We start from the raw sequence: 12,507 nt of genomic DNA, 5'->3' as shown, positions 1-12,507 counted from the left end.
TAGACAGGTGAATGAATCAAGTGCAAGATAAAAGCAATTATAGTTTGTTTACAGTTCAGGAATCCAGTTCACTTCTACACCAAAAAGTTAACTCTAAGCTTTCTCAGGATGGGTGAATGATGAAAAACCTTTATTGCTACTTATTACAGGTTTTCCTGAGTGGGCATTTTATGATCAGAGCTAGTTGTAAGCTATTTTGCAATCATTTGAGGAGTAAGCATAACAATATAGGGTAACAATGATTTGCAATTAGGTTGTATGTTGCAAGTGTTCCTTCAATTTATCTACTGAGTCTGTAAAGTAGAGGAGGTTATCTCTATGACTCCCATTTTAGAGACTGAATCCTGGGAATAACATATTTTCCAAAGTAGACGAAAATTCTGAGCAAGAGATTTGAAATTAGAATTTGATTTTCCTGACCATTATGTCTGCACTTTTTCCATTGTACTGCCCCACATAGCTTCAATGCTACTACTGCAGAGTCATCACAATGCTTCTGACAGATGGTGTTTTTATGATAGTGGACTGCCAGTAACTACCTTTGCTGTTCAAGAACACTTTCTATGTGCATATTCCGAAGGCTTATTTCTGTCCTTCAACAAACACTGAATAATTAAAGACTTTAGTATCTGTTAGCATAAAATCTCATTTGAATTCCAATATCACACATCAAAGAAGAATTTGGGGGAATATAAATCTTCAGAAAAGTCAGAGAAATCTCCCCTTTTAAGCTACTGGTGCTATTTTGTGTCACTACTAGATTCAACACTTACTTTTTATTTTGCCACTGGATTATTCCTATTAGGATCATGAAATGTGTCATTGTTAAAATCATTCCAATTTAGGACAAATAAATAGAACAATTATTTTGAGTCAAAAGGTGCAAGCAGGGGGAAAGTGCTGATACTGTTGTGTGCATTCAAAAATAGTTTGACTATTCCTGATGAATTGTCTTGAAGGATTAATAGGAAGTGACTCTACAGTCAGCTTTGTGTTAAGTCAGACACATAACACACACACAGAGAACCATTGTGTATGCCTAGAAGAACAATGATGTGTAAGAATGTAAGAAAATGATAAACTGTGAGGGAGAATGCAAATTATTATGCACAAAACTTAAGAAAATAAACACATATTTTGTCATTGGAGAAACTTCAGAGTCATCTCCAAATTAAATGAGGGTACTAAAATGTGGTTGTTAAATTGTATGTTATATTGTCAATTGTTTGTTGTATTATAAGCAAAATATCATTAACAACAAGACAAATGACTTTGACATATGACCAACTGTAATACTCTAAAATCTAAATGAGTGTAGCATTTTCTGTAATCAAATAAGTAATTCATAACCATGAGAATTGGAATGTATTGATTTCATTTCATATGAAAACTACTTATGTTTGGAAGTTCATGTCTTTAAAGGTAAAATGACAAAGTGTACTATTAAACCACATCTGGCATTTGAATTTTAAAACAAGCAGTTCAGGCCTAGAAATGGTGACATTATGTTCAGGAAATCAGTGTCATTAAGCACTGCAAGAATTCTGGTAATAAGGTTGAGCTGTAAGAAGTGTATATTTATTTTTGGACATTTCAAATGTATTTCTGTGATACTTCTGCTGCCCAAGTGACTGTGTCTTGGCTAGATCGTCATGGTTCTCATTAACTTCACCTCTATCTTCCATTCTTACCAGTTTTCCCATTTTGTATTTGTGACTGCAAAAGCACATTACATAATGATCAAATATTCATGTTGCAAATAACCATCCCAATAGTACTTTTATGCTTACTGAGTCATTTCTGGAAGCTCAAATAGCATTGAGGTCACATGATTGAAAAGCTGACTCTGTTCTTATACATGGATATTCACTTCCTAAGGATTTATTTTAATACTGGTAAAAGAAATATTCATTACCTTGATGATTTCCAAATATTTGGTTTATTTTGCAAAATATACCTATAATATATAATATGTAATAGATAATAGATAATAATATATAATATATAATATAATATTATTGTCATTTCACATGAAAAAAATTTTTATCAGATTTCAACATGCCAAAGCTCTGATCATCTTCACACATGAGGAATCTTCAAAAATGTCATGGTAAAGGTTTTTATGAAAACAAACAAGCAAAACAAGCTGTGCATGTATTCTAAAAAAATGTGTACACAAAATGAATTTATCATTTACTTATATTTTTCATGAACTTTAAAAAGAGATGTACTTATTTATCTCAAATGCACAGTGACAAACATGGAAAAAGATCTTCCATCACTCCATAAGTAGCTGCAACAGCCACAGCTGGGCGAGGTCGAAACCAAGAGCCAGGAATTCTGTTTCTCCCATGTGGAGGCAGGGACTAAGGTGATTGAGCTGTCATCATTGAGTGCTAGGTGCACTAGCCAATAACTGTCAGGAGCAGAGAAGTCAGCAATTGACTTTCCCATATATGATGTGTGTCCAAAAGCAGAGGTTTAGTAAATCCACTGTGCCACAATACCTGCGCTTCCAACATTGTAAGACACCAATTTTCATGGTTTTACTCATTTTGAACTTTAGATGTCATAAAGTGCAGTTTCGTACCTGAGTTTTACTTCTTTCTCTCGCTCTTAATTCTAGCTTCTTGTCAGTGGAGATTCTGGAACACAGCAGTGGTGATTAAAGTAAATTAGTTCCCTTCACTCACAAGGGAGATCCATATTGAGTTCCTGTCTCCCAGTCTCAGCTATTATGTGTGTTTAGAGTTGATGGGGGAAAGGGAGGGAACAGGAAGAGGAGAGGAAGTGAACTAGCAGTTGGAGGTTCTCTCTGTCTCTTAATCCATCTCTTCCTCTCAAGTAAAGTTAAAAAGATTAAAGGAGATACATATTTTCTTGGTTTGAGGATGATAGCACATATATCCACTTATTTAATATTGATTATATACCTACTCTTTGTCTTAATATAGCATTGTAAAAACTTAACAGAAATGTCCATGATTTGGATATGACATTACCTCATGTAAAATTATTTATAAACTTGGTAAATACAACATAGTTCATATAAAACTTGTTCTAACATCTTGCACTAAATAATTTATTTTATGTTTCATTTACTGATATGTGTTTATCCATAAAATAAAATATTTAAAAGAAATATTGTAAAATATTTTTGAGATGAGTTTTTGGTGAGTACTTCTGTTTCAGGGAAGCTGATAGGTAAGGTACAAAGAAAAGCAATAAATGGTGCTATGCTGAAAAGCTTACAGGGCAGTGAAGAAAACTATTATGTAACATCTACAAAATACACAAACATAATAGATGATCAATGATAGATAGATAAACAGATAGATAAATAGACTGACCTCATTTATTCTAGTGCTATTTTTTGGATGGTATAATTGAGTTTTAAGAGACAAGCTGCAGTCCAAAGTTTCACAATAAAATAGTGATGAAAGAGAAAACGTATGTTTACATGGAGGTCTTGTGCTATCACTCAGACACCTTGCCTTTTATGAATTTAAAGTTACATTTGTGAACAGCAAAAGCCATAAGGAGATTGAAAGCTGTCATCTCTTTGATTCTTGGATTTAAAAATTGTTACTACCAAACTACAACTTTATTATTGATAAATAACCGCTGTCTTTATGTTTTCTCTTTTTATTTTCATTTTTATTTTGATATTGAATTTTAAAATTGATTTTTCATGTGAAGGGAAAAAGAATCAATGTGATCTGTCTTTAAAGTCTATGAAACACCAAGGCATTTAAGGGAAGGGCAGAATCTGTTATGAAGGGAAACCAACATCAGGCAAGAATCCAAGAGTCATTATTCGGGAATGCATGTCATCTTCTGTGATCTGGAAGGGCTTCGCATGAGTGTTATACCAATTCTTTTAAACAGTTACTTTTTTTTTTATAAAGATTTATTATTATTGGAAAGCCGGATATACAGAGAGGAGGAGAGACAGAGAGGAAGATCTTCCGTCCGATGATTCACTCCCCAAGTGAGCCACAACAGGCCGGTGCACGCCAATCCGATGCTGGGAACCAGGAACCTTTTCTGGGTCTCCCACACGGGTGCAGGCTCCCAAAGCTTTGGGCTGTCCTCGACTGCTTTCCCAGGCCACAAGCAGGGAGCTGGATGGGAAGTGGAGCTGCCGGGATTAGAACCGGCGACTATATGGGATCCCGGTGCGTTCAAGGCGAGGACTTTAGCCGCTAGGCCACACCGCCGGGCCCAAACAGTTACTTTTGATTGACAGACAAGTATCACTGATTAAGAGTAGGACTTTTTCTATAAAGATATGTGAAAGCCAAAAGAATGAAGATGAAGAAGGAGGGAAAGAATTAGAGGAAGAATGGAAAGGCACTATGAGGCAGAAAATTAGGAAGAGAGATGTAGAATGGTGTTTGAGTGTTGGAAGCAGGATGTGGTGTTCCCTAATTTAAGCAGGAATATTAATGTAGCAAAGTGAAGAAATGAACCCCTTATATGATTAAAAAAACGTATTCAGACAATTTACATTTGGGATTGCTTATTGTGGTGGTAGCATGTGCTATTCCACACAGAACAGTAGAAGAAGCAAGGTTGGTATATGTACAAAGTAATGGGTGGTCGCAACTTGTTTGCACATTTGCGTTAATGTAATGTGAGTTAGTCCCTCACACATCTTGCTGAAATATCCCACCTGATTTTGTCAGAAAGACATGCAATGAAACTTAAACTGTGTGACTAAAGAATGGCAACAATTTGGCTGACAGGTGGTTAGCATCTTTGTTGAGAGAACACATTAGGGGCAGGATGAGACTGAATGTATCGTCCATGTGGTTTGCTATCGCATTAGTTGGAAGCCTAACTAGTTTTGTTCCTTATAGCAAGAATGAGTCAGGGAATAAAGAATACCTACTCAATGCAGTCAAGCTGTTTATAAGTAGCTAACAGGCAACTACTCCAGACCTTCATGAAGTTGGAGTATTAGGAGGTGATCCCTAAGGTGCCAGGTGACTAAAAGCATTTGGCTTGATATCTTCCACATTTTATTTACACAGTCCTCACACTGCATCATGGATGTGCAGTGCTCCATTGAATATGCTTCATTTACAAATAAATCGGCAAGCTTTCGTCCCGCTCCCTGCTATTAGACTGGGAAAAGCAGCAGAAGATGGCTTATGTGTTTGGGCCACTATTACCCTTGCGAAAGACCTAAATGATGCTCTTGCGCAGTAGTTTCTACCTGACCAGCCATGGTTGTTGTTGTCATCTAATGAGTGAACCAGAGGATGTTGTATTTCTCTGTCACTCTCTATAACTGCCTTTCAAACAAATGAACAAACAAACTAAAACGTAAGCAGATTTTTGAAGTTATTTTTACTTTTCATGATATAGTTCCTTAGGATCAGGGATTTCCCTTTCCACTCTCCGCATTCCTCCTCCCCATCTCCACTATTTTCCCCTATATTGTAACACTGGTATAATCCTTCAACAACAGTCACAAGACCACCATTCTATTTAAGTTTAAAAAGAATATTGTATTGATCTGTAAAGTAAGCATTCAGATAATGAAAAAGGAAAGATTCCCATAGTTGTTATAAGGCATTCCAGTCAATTTCATTTTATCCATTTTCAATTTCAAATAAAAAATGGCATATCTTATATGATATGCTATTGCTATATGTTCTAGAAATAATTTTACTTGGGAGTATATGAAAGCTTCACTTCTTATCCCAGTCAATACTGTGCAAGAAATTTTTCTCAAATTTATGTTGCACTCCTTGTGGATTTTTAAAGTATTTCTTCCTTGGTAATAATAGTACAACCTCTCTCTTCAGATGTCATGAAATATAATAAAAAATGTTCTGATATCTTTCTGGACTTCAAAACAAATGTGAACAGTTTTTGATGTTTTCCATAATATATCAATTTTGTCATCTTGGTAACAAGACATAAAATTAACAAATAGGTCAAGATTATAAATTGGAAGCAGAAGTTGTTACAGTTTGTATGTTTAGAAAGTTTCTATTTTTGAAGGGGTGGCCCAAACTGATGAAATTGACCTGAAGAAAGGAAATGTAAAACCAGGAGAGAAAACAAAATGGAATGAAGCAGGTGTTTTAATACCTTAGAAACCATAAAGACTAGACTTAAGAGAAAAAGAAATTGAATTGAGGAAAAACTGCACAATTTTCTGTATGTTTTTTTCTATCAGTTTGCTGATTCTCATTGACAATAATGGAGGCTGAAGAGAAAGTAGTGCCCTTGAGATAAGGAAATCTCATTGGATAGGAAGGACAAAGTCATGTTTCAGGAAACAAAGGTAACAAAGATGCGAGAGGGAAAGATTCAGGAGAAAGCACTGCAGAGAATAGGCATCTATTCTAACAACTGCGTGAAATTTTCCCTTTTGAATTTTCCAAGTCCTAATTTGAGTCCCTTTGGTAAAACATTTTGGAACATCATTACATCTTAGACAATATTGGTTGGGTTCTGACTCACAGATGAGTTTCTTGAATCTTTGGGTTTAATCAGTGCTCATGTTCCTATTTCCAAAATAAATAATGAAAGTACTTCATCATTTGTGCAGCCATGCTCTGGTTCCTGATGCTTGGCCATAAGAGTTAGTATACTAGGGAGGACCAACAAGCAGCCTCTGAAACTAATGTCCATCTCTGAATCCAGATAGACTCTGAAATGCTAATGTGATGGTAGAAATTAGCACGTATTTAAGGAGGACTTACCCTATTTCCTTTGTTCATCATTCCCTCCATTTTGTTCGCAGATCTTAAATTAACTCATGTAGCATATTTTCACATATTCATTGTATGGATTTCTACAGTCTTGCCTGTCTTCATTCTTGTACCACATTGATCACTCTAACTTGGGTTTAAACATGTAGCACCCATTCCTCAGAAATTATGTTTTAATTTTGGGTTGCATCAAACTTTTTAACCTGGCAAACTCTAATAGACTGTAGTAACATGCATTTACAAAACCTCTTCTGTTATTACACATATTTTGTTACTTTTTAATGTTTTTATCAATATAGAGAATATTTTATGAATATATATTATAAAGTTATTTTAACTTGTCAGTTCCCTTTAGCCCCACTTCCTTCACCAAACTGTAGTAAAATATGAGTGTTATTTCTTAATTTTATCCTTTTCCACTGCCTTAATGTCTGATATGTTCTAAGACATCTAATACATAATTGGTATAAATCAATACTTGTGTGTTACTTGGCCTACAATGGAAAAAAGAACCACATGGGTTTGACATTATGACACAGTGAGTAAAGCAGTTGCCTGTTATGCCAGAATCCTATATTCATGCTGCTCTAAGTCCCAGTGACTCCATCTACCATCCTCAATGAGTAAATCTTTAAAAAATAAAGGAATAAGAATCATCAAAAGCCAGTTATATCTGTTAACTGAATGTCTCTAGAAGGTAGATTTGAGAGCATTTCAAAACAGCATTTCTGTTAGGAATATAGGGTTGGTCTGGTTTCCTTAGGCATATTTACTTTTGTAATTAATCTCTAGTCTAGACTAATGTTAAAACTACTTGTACTCATGGCATAAAGATTGCCAGTCAATGTTCTTAGCGACAATTTTCTCGGAGCAGAAATACAGTACTATTACAATTGATTATTCACATATAAGTACTAAAGAGATAGTTACCATGGTAATGCTGAACAATTATTTAAAGGAAAGTTGAGTTCTGTCCTTCAGTGCAAATGATAGCTGCCCACAAAATCCTGCCAAATCAGTATGTAGTCATAGAGCATATATACAACAGCCCTAGCCTAATTTCTAAATCTGGATACTGGAAAATGGATGCTTTCTCCTCTGCCAGGCATTGGGATTTTCTGATAGTTTTGTTTCATAAACACCACCACACCATTACAAGGCATTTGCTATAACTGGAAGTGTTTCAGAGCTCTCCTATGTGGTCCTGTCATCTTATAGCCTAGTTAGTTTAGAGATGTTCTAGAACTCTCCTTAAAAGACCACTCAGGTAGCATCAAGAGCTGTCAGGTTTTGTTGTTCCAGTGTATGAGCATTCTTTAAGTCATGCTTGCTGCCTTACAAGTTTCCCATATGGTCTTATTTAGTGAAGTGCTGGCAGGCACATAAAGATTCATAGCAGTGGAACAACTTTAGGAAGTAGCTCATTCCAAGTATATTTGTGTTATTCAAATCAGTCATTAAATTAAGTGGTTCTTTGAGAGATTTTCCTCTTTAATAGAAATATTTTGTTTTTCTTACTAAGAGTAGAATCAGACATTCATCTAAAGGGTTTTGTTACAGATACTCAGTATATATTCAGTGTGTTTGAGGGAAGCACAATTGTTCAGTTATTGTTTCACAGTGCGTTTATAAACATTGTTTGATTGGCAAGTGATAAGACAGTCATCAATGTGTCATGTCTTTCAGAAATTTTTATGATGCCAATGTGGGCTTGCTAAATCTGGATGGTATATATAGGTAGTTTAAATTTTATCTTACTAGGACCTGAAATTCCAAAGAACGGAGGAATTATAAAGATTCAATAGAATCAATTCAATTTAAGAGAATAATGCACATCCCGATGTTATCAAACGAGACAAATGATCTTATAAATTGGGATCTGTGAGGCCACTATGACCCAAAATACCACTCATTCCATGTGATGTGTTAACCTAGTAACAGGATGGATTGTAATCATTGCAGCAGTGTGACAAAGCTTAACGACAATAGAAGAGGACTGAGAAACGGTAAGAGGCCAGTGCCTGATAGCATTTATTTTCTACAACAAAGAAACTGTACCAGAAGTCATCTTCACAATTGTATTGCTTTATGAGGTGTAGTCTTCCCAAACTATGTCTTAACCAAGGAACCAAATGTCTGTCCCTCAAAACTGAATTTAAATCAGTCTAAGTTTCTACAAAAAATAATAATAAAATAAAACACACAAGGGAAACAAAATCCACAGGACTCAATTTAATCTGCATCCAACATAACAGGCTTGTTTATTTGACAGGCAGAGTTATACAGAGATAGAGAAAATGATTTTTCATCTGCTGGTTTAACCTCCCAATGGCAGGAGGGAAGCCAGTCAGAAACCAGAAACCAGGAGCCAGGAGCTTCTTCCAGGTCTCACATGGGTACAGTGGCACAAGACTTTGGACATATTTTATTACTTTTCCAGGCATACTAGCAGGGAGCTGGATTGGAAGTAGACCAGGTAGAATGTGAACTGGTGCTGCCACAGGTGACAAGTATACTTCCTGTGTAGTAGGATTTCTCTCTCATCCCTCTATCTTTTGCTCTTCTTGGTGCTTTTCTGTTCCTAAATCCAGTCACCCGTGCTTAAGTGATCAGAATTGGCATTCTTATATAGAATGAGGCATTCCCCAAGTGTGGAATTGAAAATGAAAGCCAAATTTTGTTGGAAACTTCTAATCAAATTTGTTGCTGATTTTGTCTTCTGATTATTTACTGGGAGATCCTAAAATTATAATGGCTAGAGACTATTTTGGGGCTAACTAATGATTTTCAATGTTTTCATTTCTCGAGTTCTATTTTTTATTTTTTAAATTTGTTTTTAAAATAATTATTACATGGTTGATCAGAGTGTGAATGATCAAGGTTTAGGGAAAATTGGGTGAATTCATTACTTCCAAATTTGCCATTTTTTGTTGTTCCTGGGGGAAGGGAGAGACAAAGGGGAAAACCACTCATGACTTTCCACACATCCCAGTACCCAGGGATAAAGAACCACCAACTCATATCAACCCAGAGTCTCAATGTGTACATATTCCGAGGGGTCTGTCCAAGAGGCTTGGATAGTTCTGAAATGCTGATTTCATCGATCCAATGATGATGTCATCCTCCCATTGTCCATTGGCTCCATTCACCAAAAATATTTGCTGTCTTGGGTTGCTTGGGGTTGTTGTCCAGTTAGTTCTGTTCTTCTGCTACAGCACCAAATGTGCTGCCTTAAATCTCTTTTTGCATCAGGGCTGTGTACACTGCTCTACCTTTTTCATTAAGTGAGACATGTTCTTGTAGGTGAATCTAAGAAGCTGGGTCAGGCGTCCCAAGCATCTCCAGATCCCCCATCCCTGGGGTGCACGAACCCAATACCAACCTATTATGCTGGCCCTGAGACCTGGACAAGGAGACCCAAGCCCCGCCAGATTCCCCACCCTGGGGTTCACAGAACCAACATCCACCTAGAAGGTGGGACCAAGGATCTAGGCCAAGTGCCCACACCTTCCAGTTTCCCCTGTCCCCGGGGCTCAGGAACCCACCCACCACCACACATGTGGACCCCATGACTTGAACCAATCTACCCAAGCCATATCAGATCCGCTGTCACTGGGATTCCTATACCTGGCACCTGTTTGGCCCAGGCTGGCATGACTCACCTCACCTGAGCTCCCGCAGTCTTACTGCGCTGTCTGGCCTAGTCTAGTCTGCCCCCTATTCCAGCTCCTACTGCAAGTTTACCTTGCGGGTTCCTGGGGAGGAGATGTGACCTGAAGAAGTGGTGCTCTCTTTTGGCAACTGACCAAGATTATTTCCAGGGTTTCAGTTTTTATACATTTCATGAAACAATGGTTCAGACATAACTCAGAATTAGATCATGTCTAAGAATGCAGAGATAACAAAGAACCTAACAAGGCGACCTAGTCAAAAGGTTATAGTAACAGGCAATAGATAATACTGTCCTCCTTGATTGACTAGACAGCACAGATGTCCGCCTCTCTTCAAGGAGAGCATGAAAGCACATCCAAGGACTCACTGGGGGCAAGAGCACACTGTGGGTGAGAGGCCTTCCACCTTCTCTTTCCTGGAGCCTCTTCGCAACAGGGTCCCACAGGCCTCTGCTGTGCCAGATTTCCTATGGGCTGTATTCCAACATCCTGCTTGTGGGTACTGCAGCCTATCCCAGCCCAGCCTAATTGCTGTCCTGGTCCTAATGTGAACTGGCTGGTATGGTGGCCTGATCTGGCTCCTCCTGCCCCCGACGCTGGTTCTCAGATCTGCTAGTGGGTATTATGTGCTGTCCAAGACTGGTCCATCCCCAAACCTGATCCACATGTAAGCGGGCAGGTCCTATAACCTGACATGGTCTGGGCTGCTTCTTGCCTTACTTCTTGTGCTCTCCTGCAGAGTCTGTGTCCCAGTGAAGAAGTTTCCCATGCTCCTCCATCAAGTCTCCTCCCAGTAGCAGTTCTTGCACACACTAGTGAGTCGTTGGCCCAGGTTGACTTTTTTTTCTTTTCTTTTCTTTCTTTTTTTTTTTTTTAATATGGAATGCTTCACGAATTTGCATTATCATCCTTGCACAGGGGCCATGTTGATCTTCTCTGTATTGTTCCAGTTTTAGTATATGTGCTGCCGAAGCGAGCACCCAGGTTGACTTTTGACTATGTCCACCTCCTGTCCTGGTGAGAACAGTAGCCTTGCTCAACAAGCCAAACCCATTCTGGTCCTTATCGTTGGTTGCTGTAGCCCAGAGTTACCTGGTATGCACCCAGACACAGCTTTCCCATAGTTCAGCGGGAGTCAAGACCTGTTCTGGCCAGTTCTACCCTCAAAATGGCTCTCACAAGTACAAGTGGGTGCTGGAGTCAAGCCAATTTGTTGCTCCACCGCCCCAGTGCACATGTGTGCCAGGGCAGTCAGTAGCCATGCACACTCATGCCTGCTCCACCCAATCCTACTCTCATTCTCACCAGTGGGAACATCAACCCATTTGGTGTCTCCCCAGCTAGATCAGACACCATCCTCAGTTCCACAGGAGGAGCCAGCAGAGACTGCAGTTCCACAGGGGTGAGCCCACATTGCCCCCACAGATTCTGCTAACAGATCAACTTATTTCACTCTTGTTCTCCCCTCCAAACCACTTTGGTGTGGGTCCTCTACATACATACATATGTTGTGGACTTCTCAATGGAAGTCCCTCAGCTGTGGTTATTAAGCAATTCAGGGCTGGTAGAGAAATGCAGGGGGTAAATGGCATGGTTTCTGCAATACCTTCTTTTAATTCTACATCATTTTAATTAACTTTTATGAATGAGGATTTTCACATCTACTTTCTACAATTATATATGTTCCTACATTATTGTGCTAATCTTTATATAAACTGTCATTAAATCCCCAAACTAAGTCAGGACTCCCTTTCATATGATCATATAATGTCCTATAATTTTGTTCTTCATAATTATCACATTTTATAATTACATAATGGTATGATTGCATGATTAATGTTCTTCATCTGTATTGGACTCTAAATTGGATTATTACAATTATTGAATATATTTTGACACCTATACATATCCTTAGCTGTTAGCTTGACAGTAAGTAGACAATCAACACATGTGTTAAACAATAAATTATTGTTCTATCACTGGATCTTGCTCATTGGTAAAACTTTCATATACAAATTAAGATAAAGTGTCATAATTCTCAGTGCAGCCATCTGTCTGGAGAGTCACTGCAGTTTTGAGTGTGTAGAGAACTTGAGATGTGTTAG

General features: G+C 37.9%; 1 non-coding gene across 1 annotated transcript; it reads right to left on the bottom strand.

Moving 5' to 3' along the window:
* Positions 1-11,274: 11,274 nt before the first annotated feature.
* Positions 11,275-11,382, bottom strand: LOC118759552 (U6 spliceosomal RNA). The gene has a single exon (XR_004996255.2). It is a non-coding gene; the product is annotated as a U6 spliceosomal RNA (small nuclear RNA).
* Between the last annotated feature and the right edge of the window lie 1,125 nt (positions 11,383-12,507).

Source organism: Ochotona princeps, chromosome 4 (genome assembly GCF_030435755.1).
Source record: "Ochotona princeps isolate mOchPri1 chromosome 4, mOchPri1.hap1, whole genome shotgun sequence".
Taxonomy (NCBI): Eukaryota; Metazoa; Chordata; class Mammalia; order Lagomorpha; family Ochotonidae; genus Ochotona; species Ochotona princeps.
Note: the sequence above shows the minus strand (reverse complement) of the source record. Positions and strands in the feature narration are given on the sequence as shown.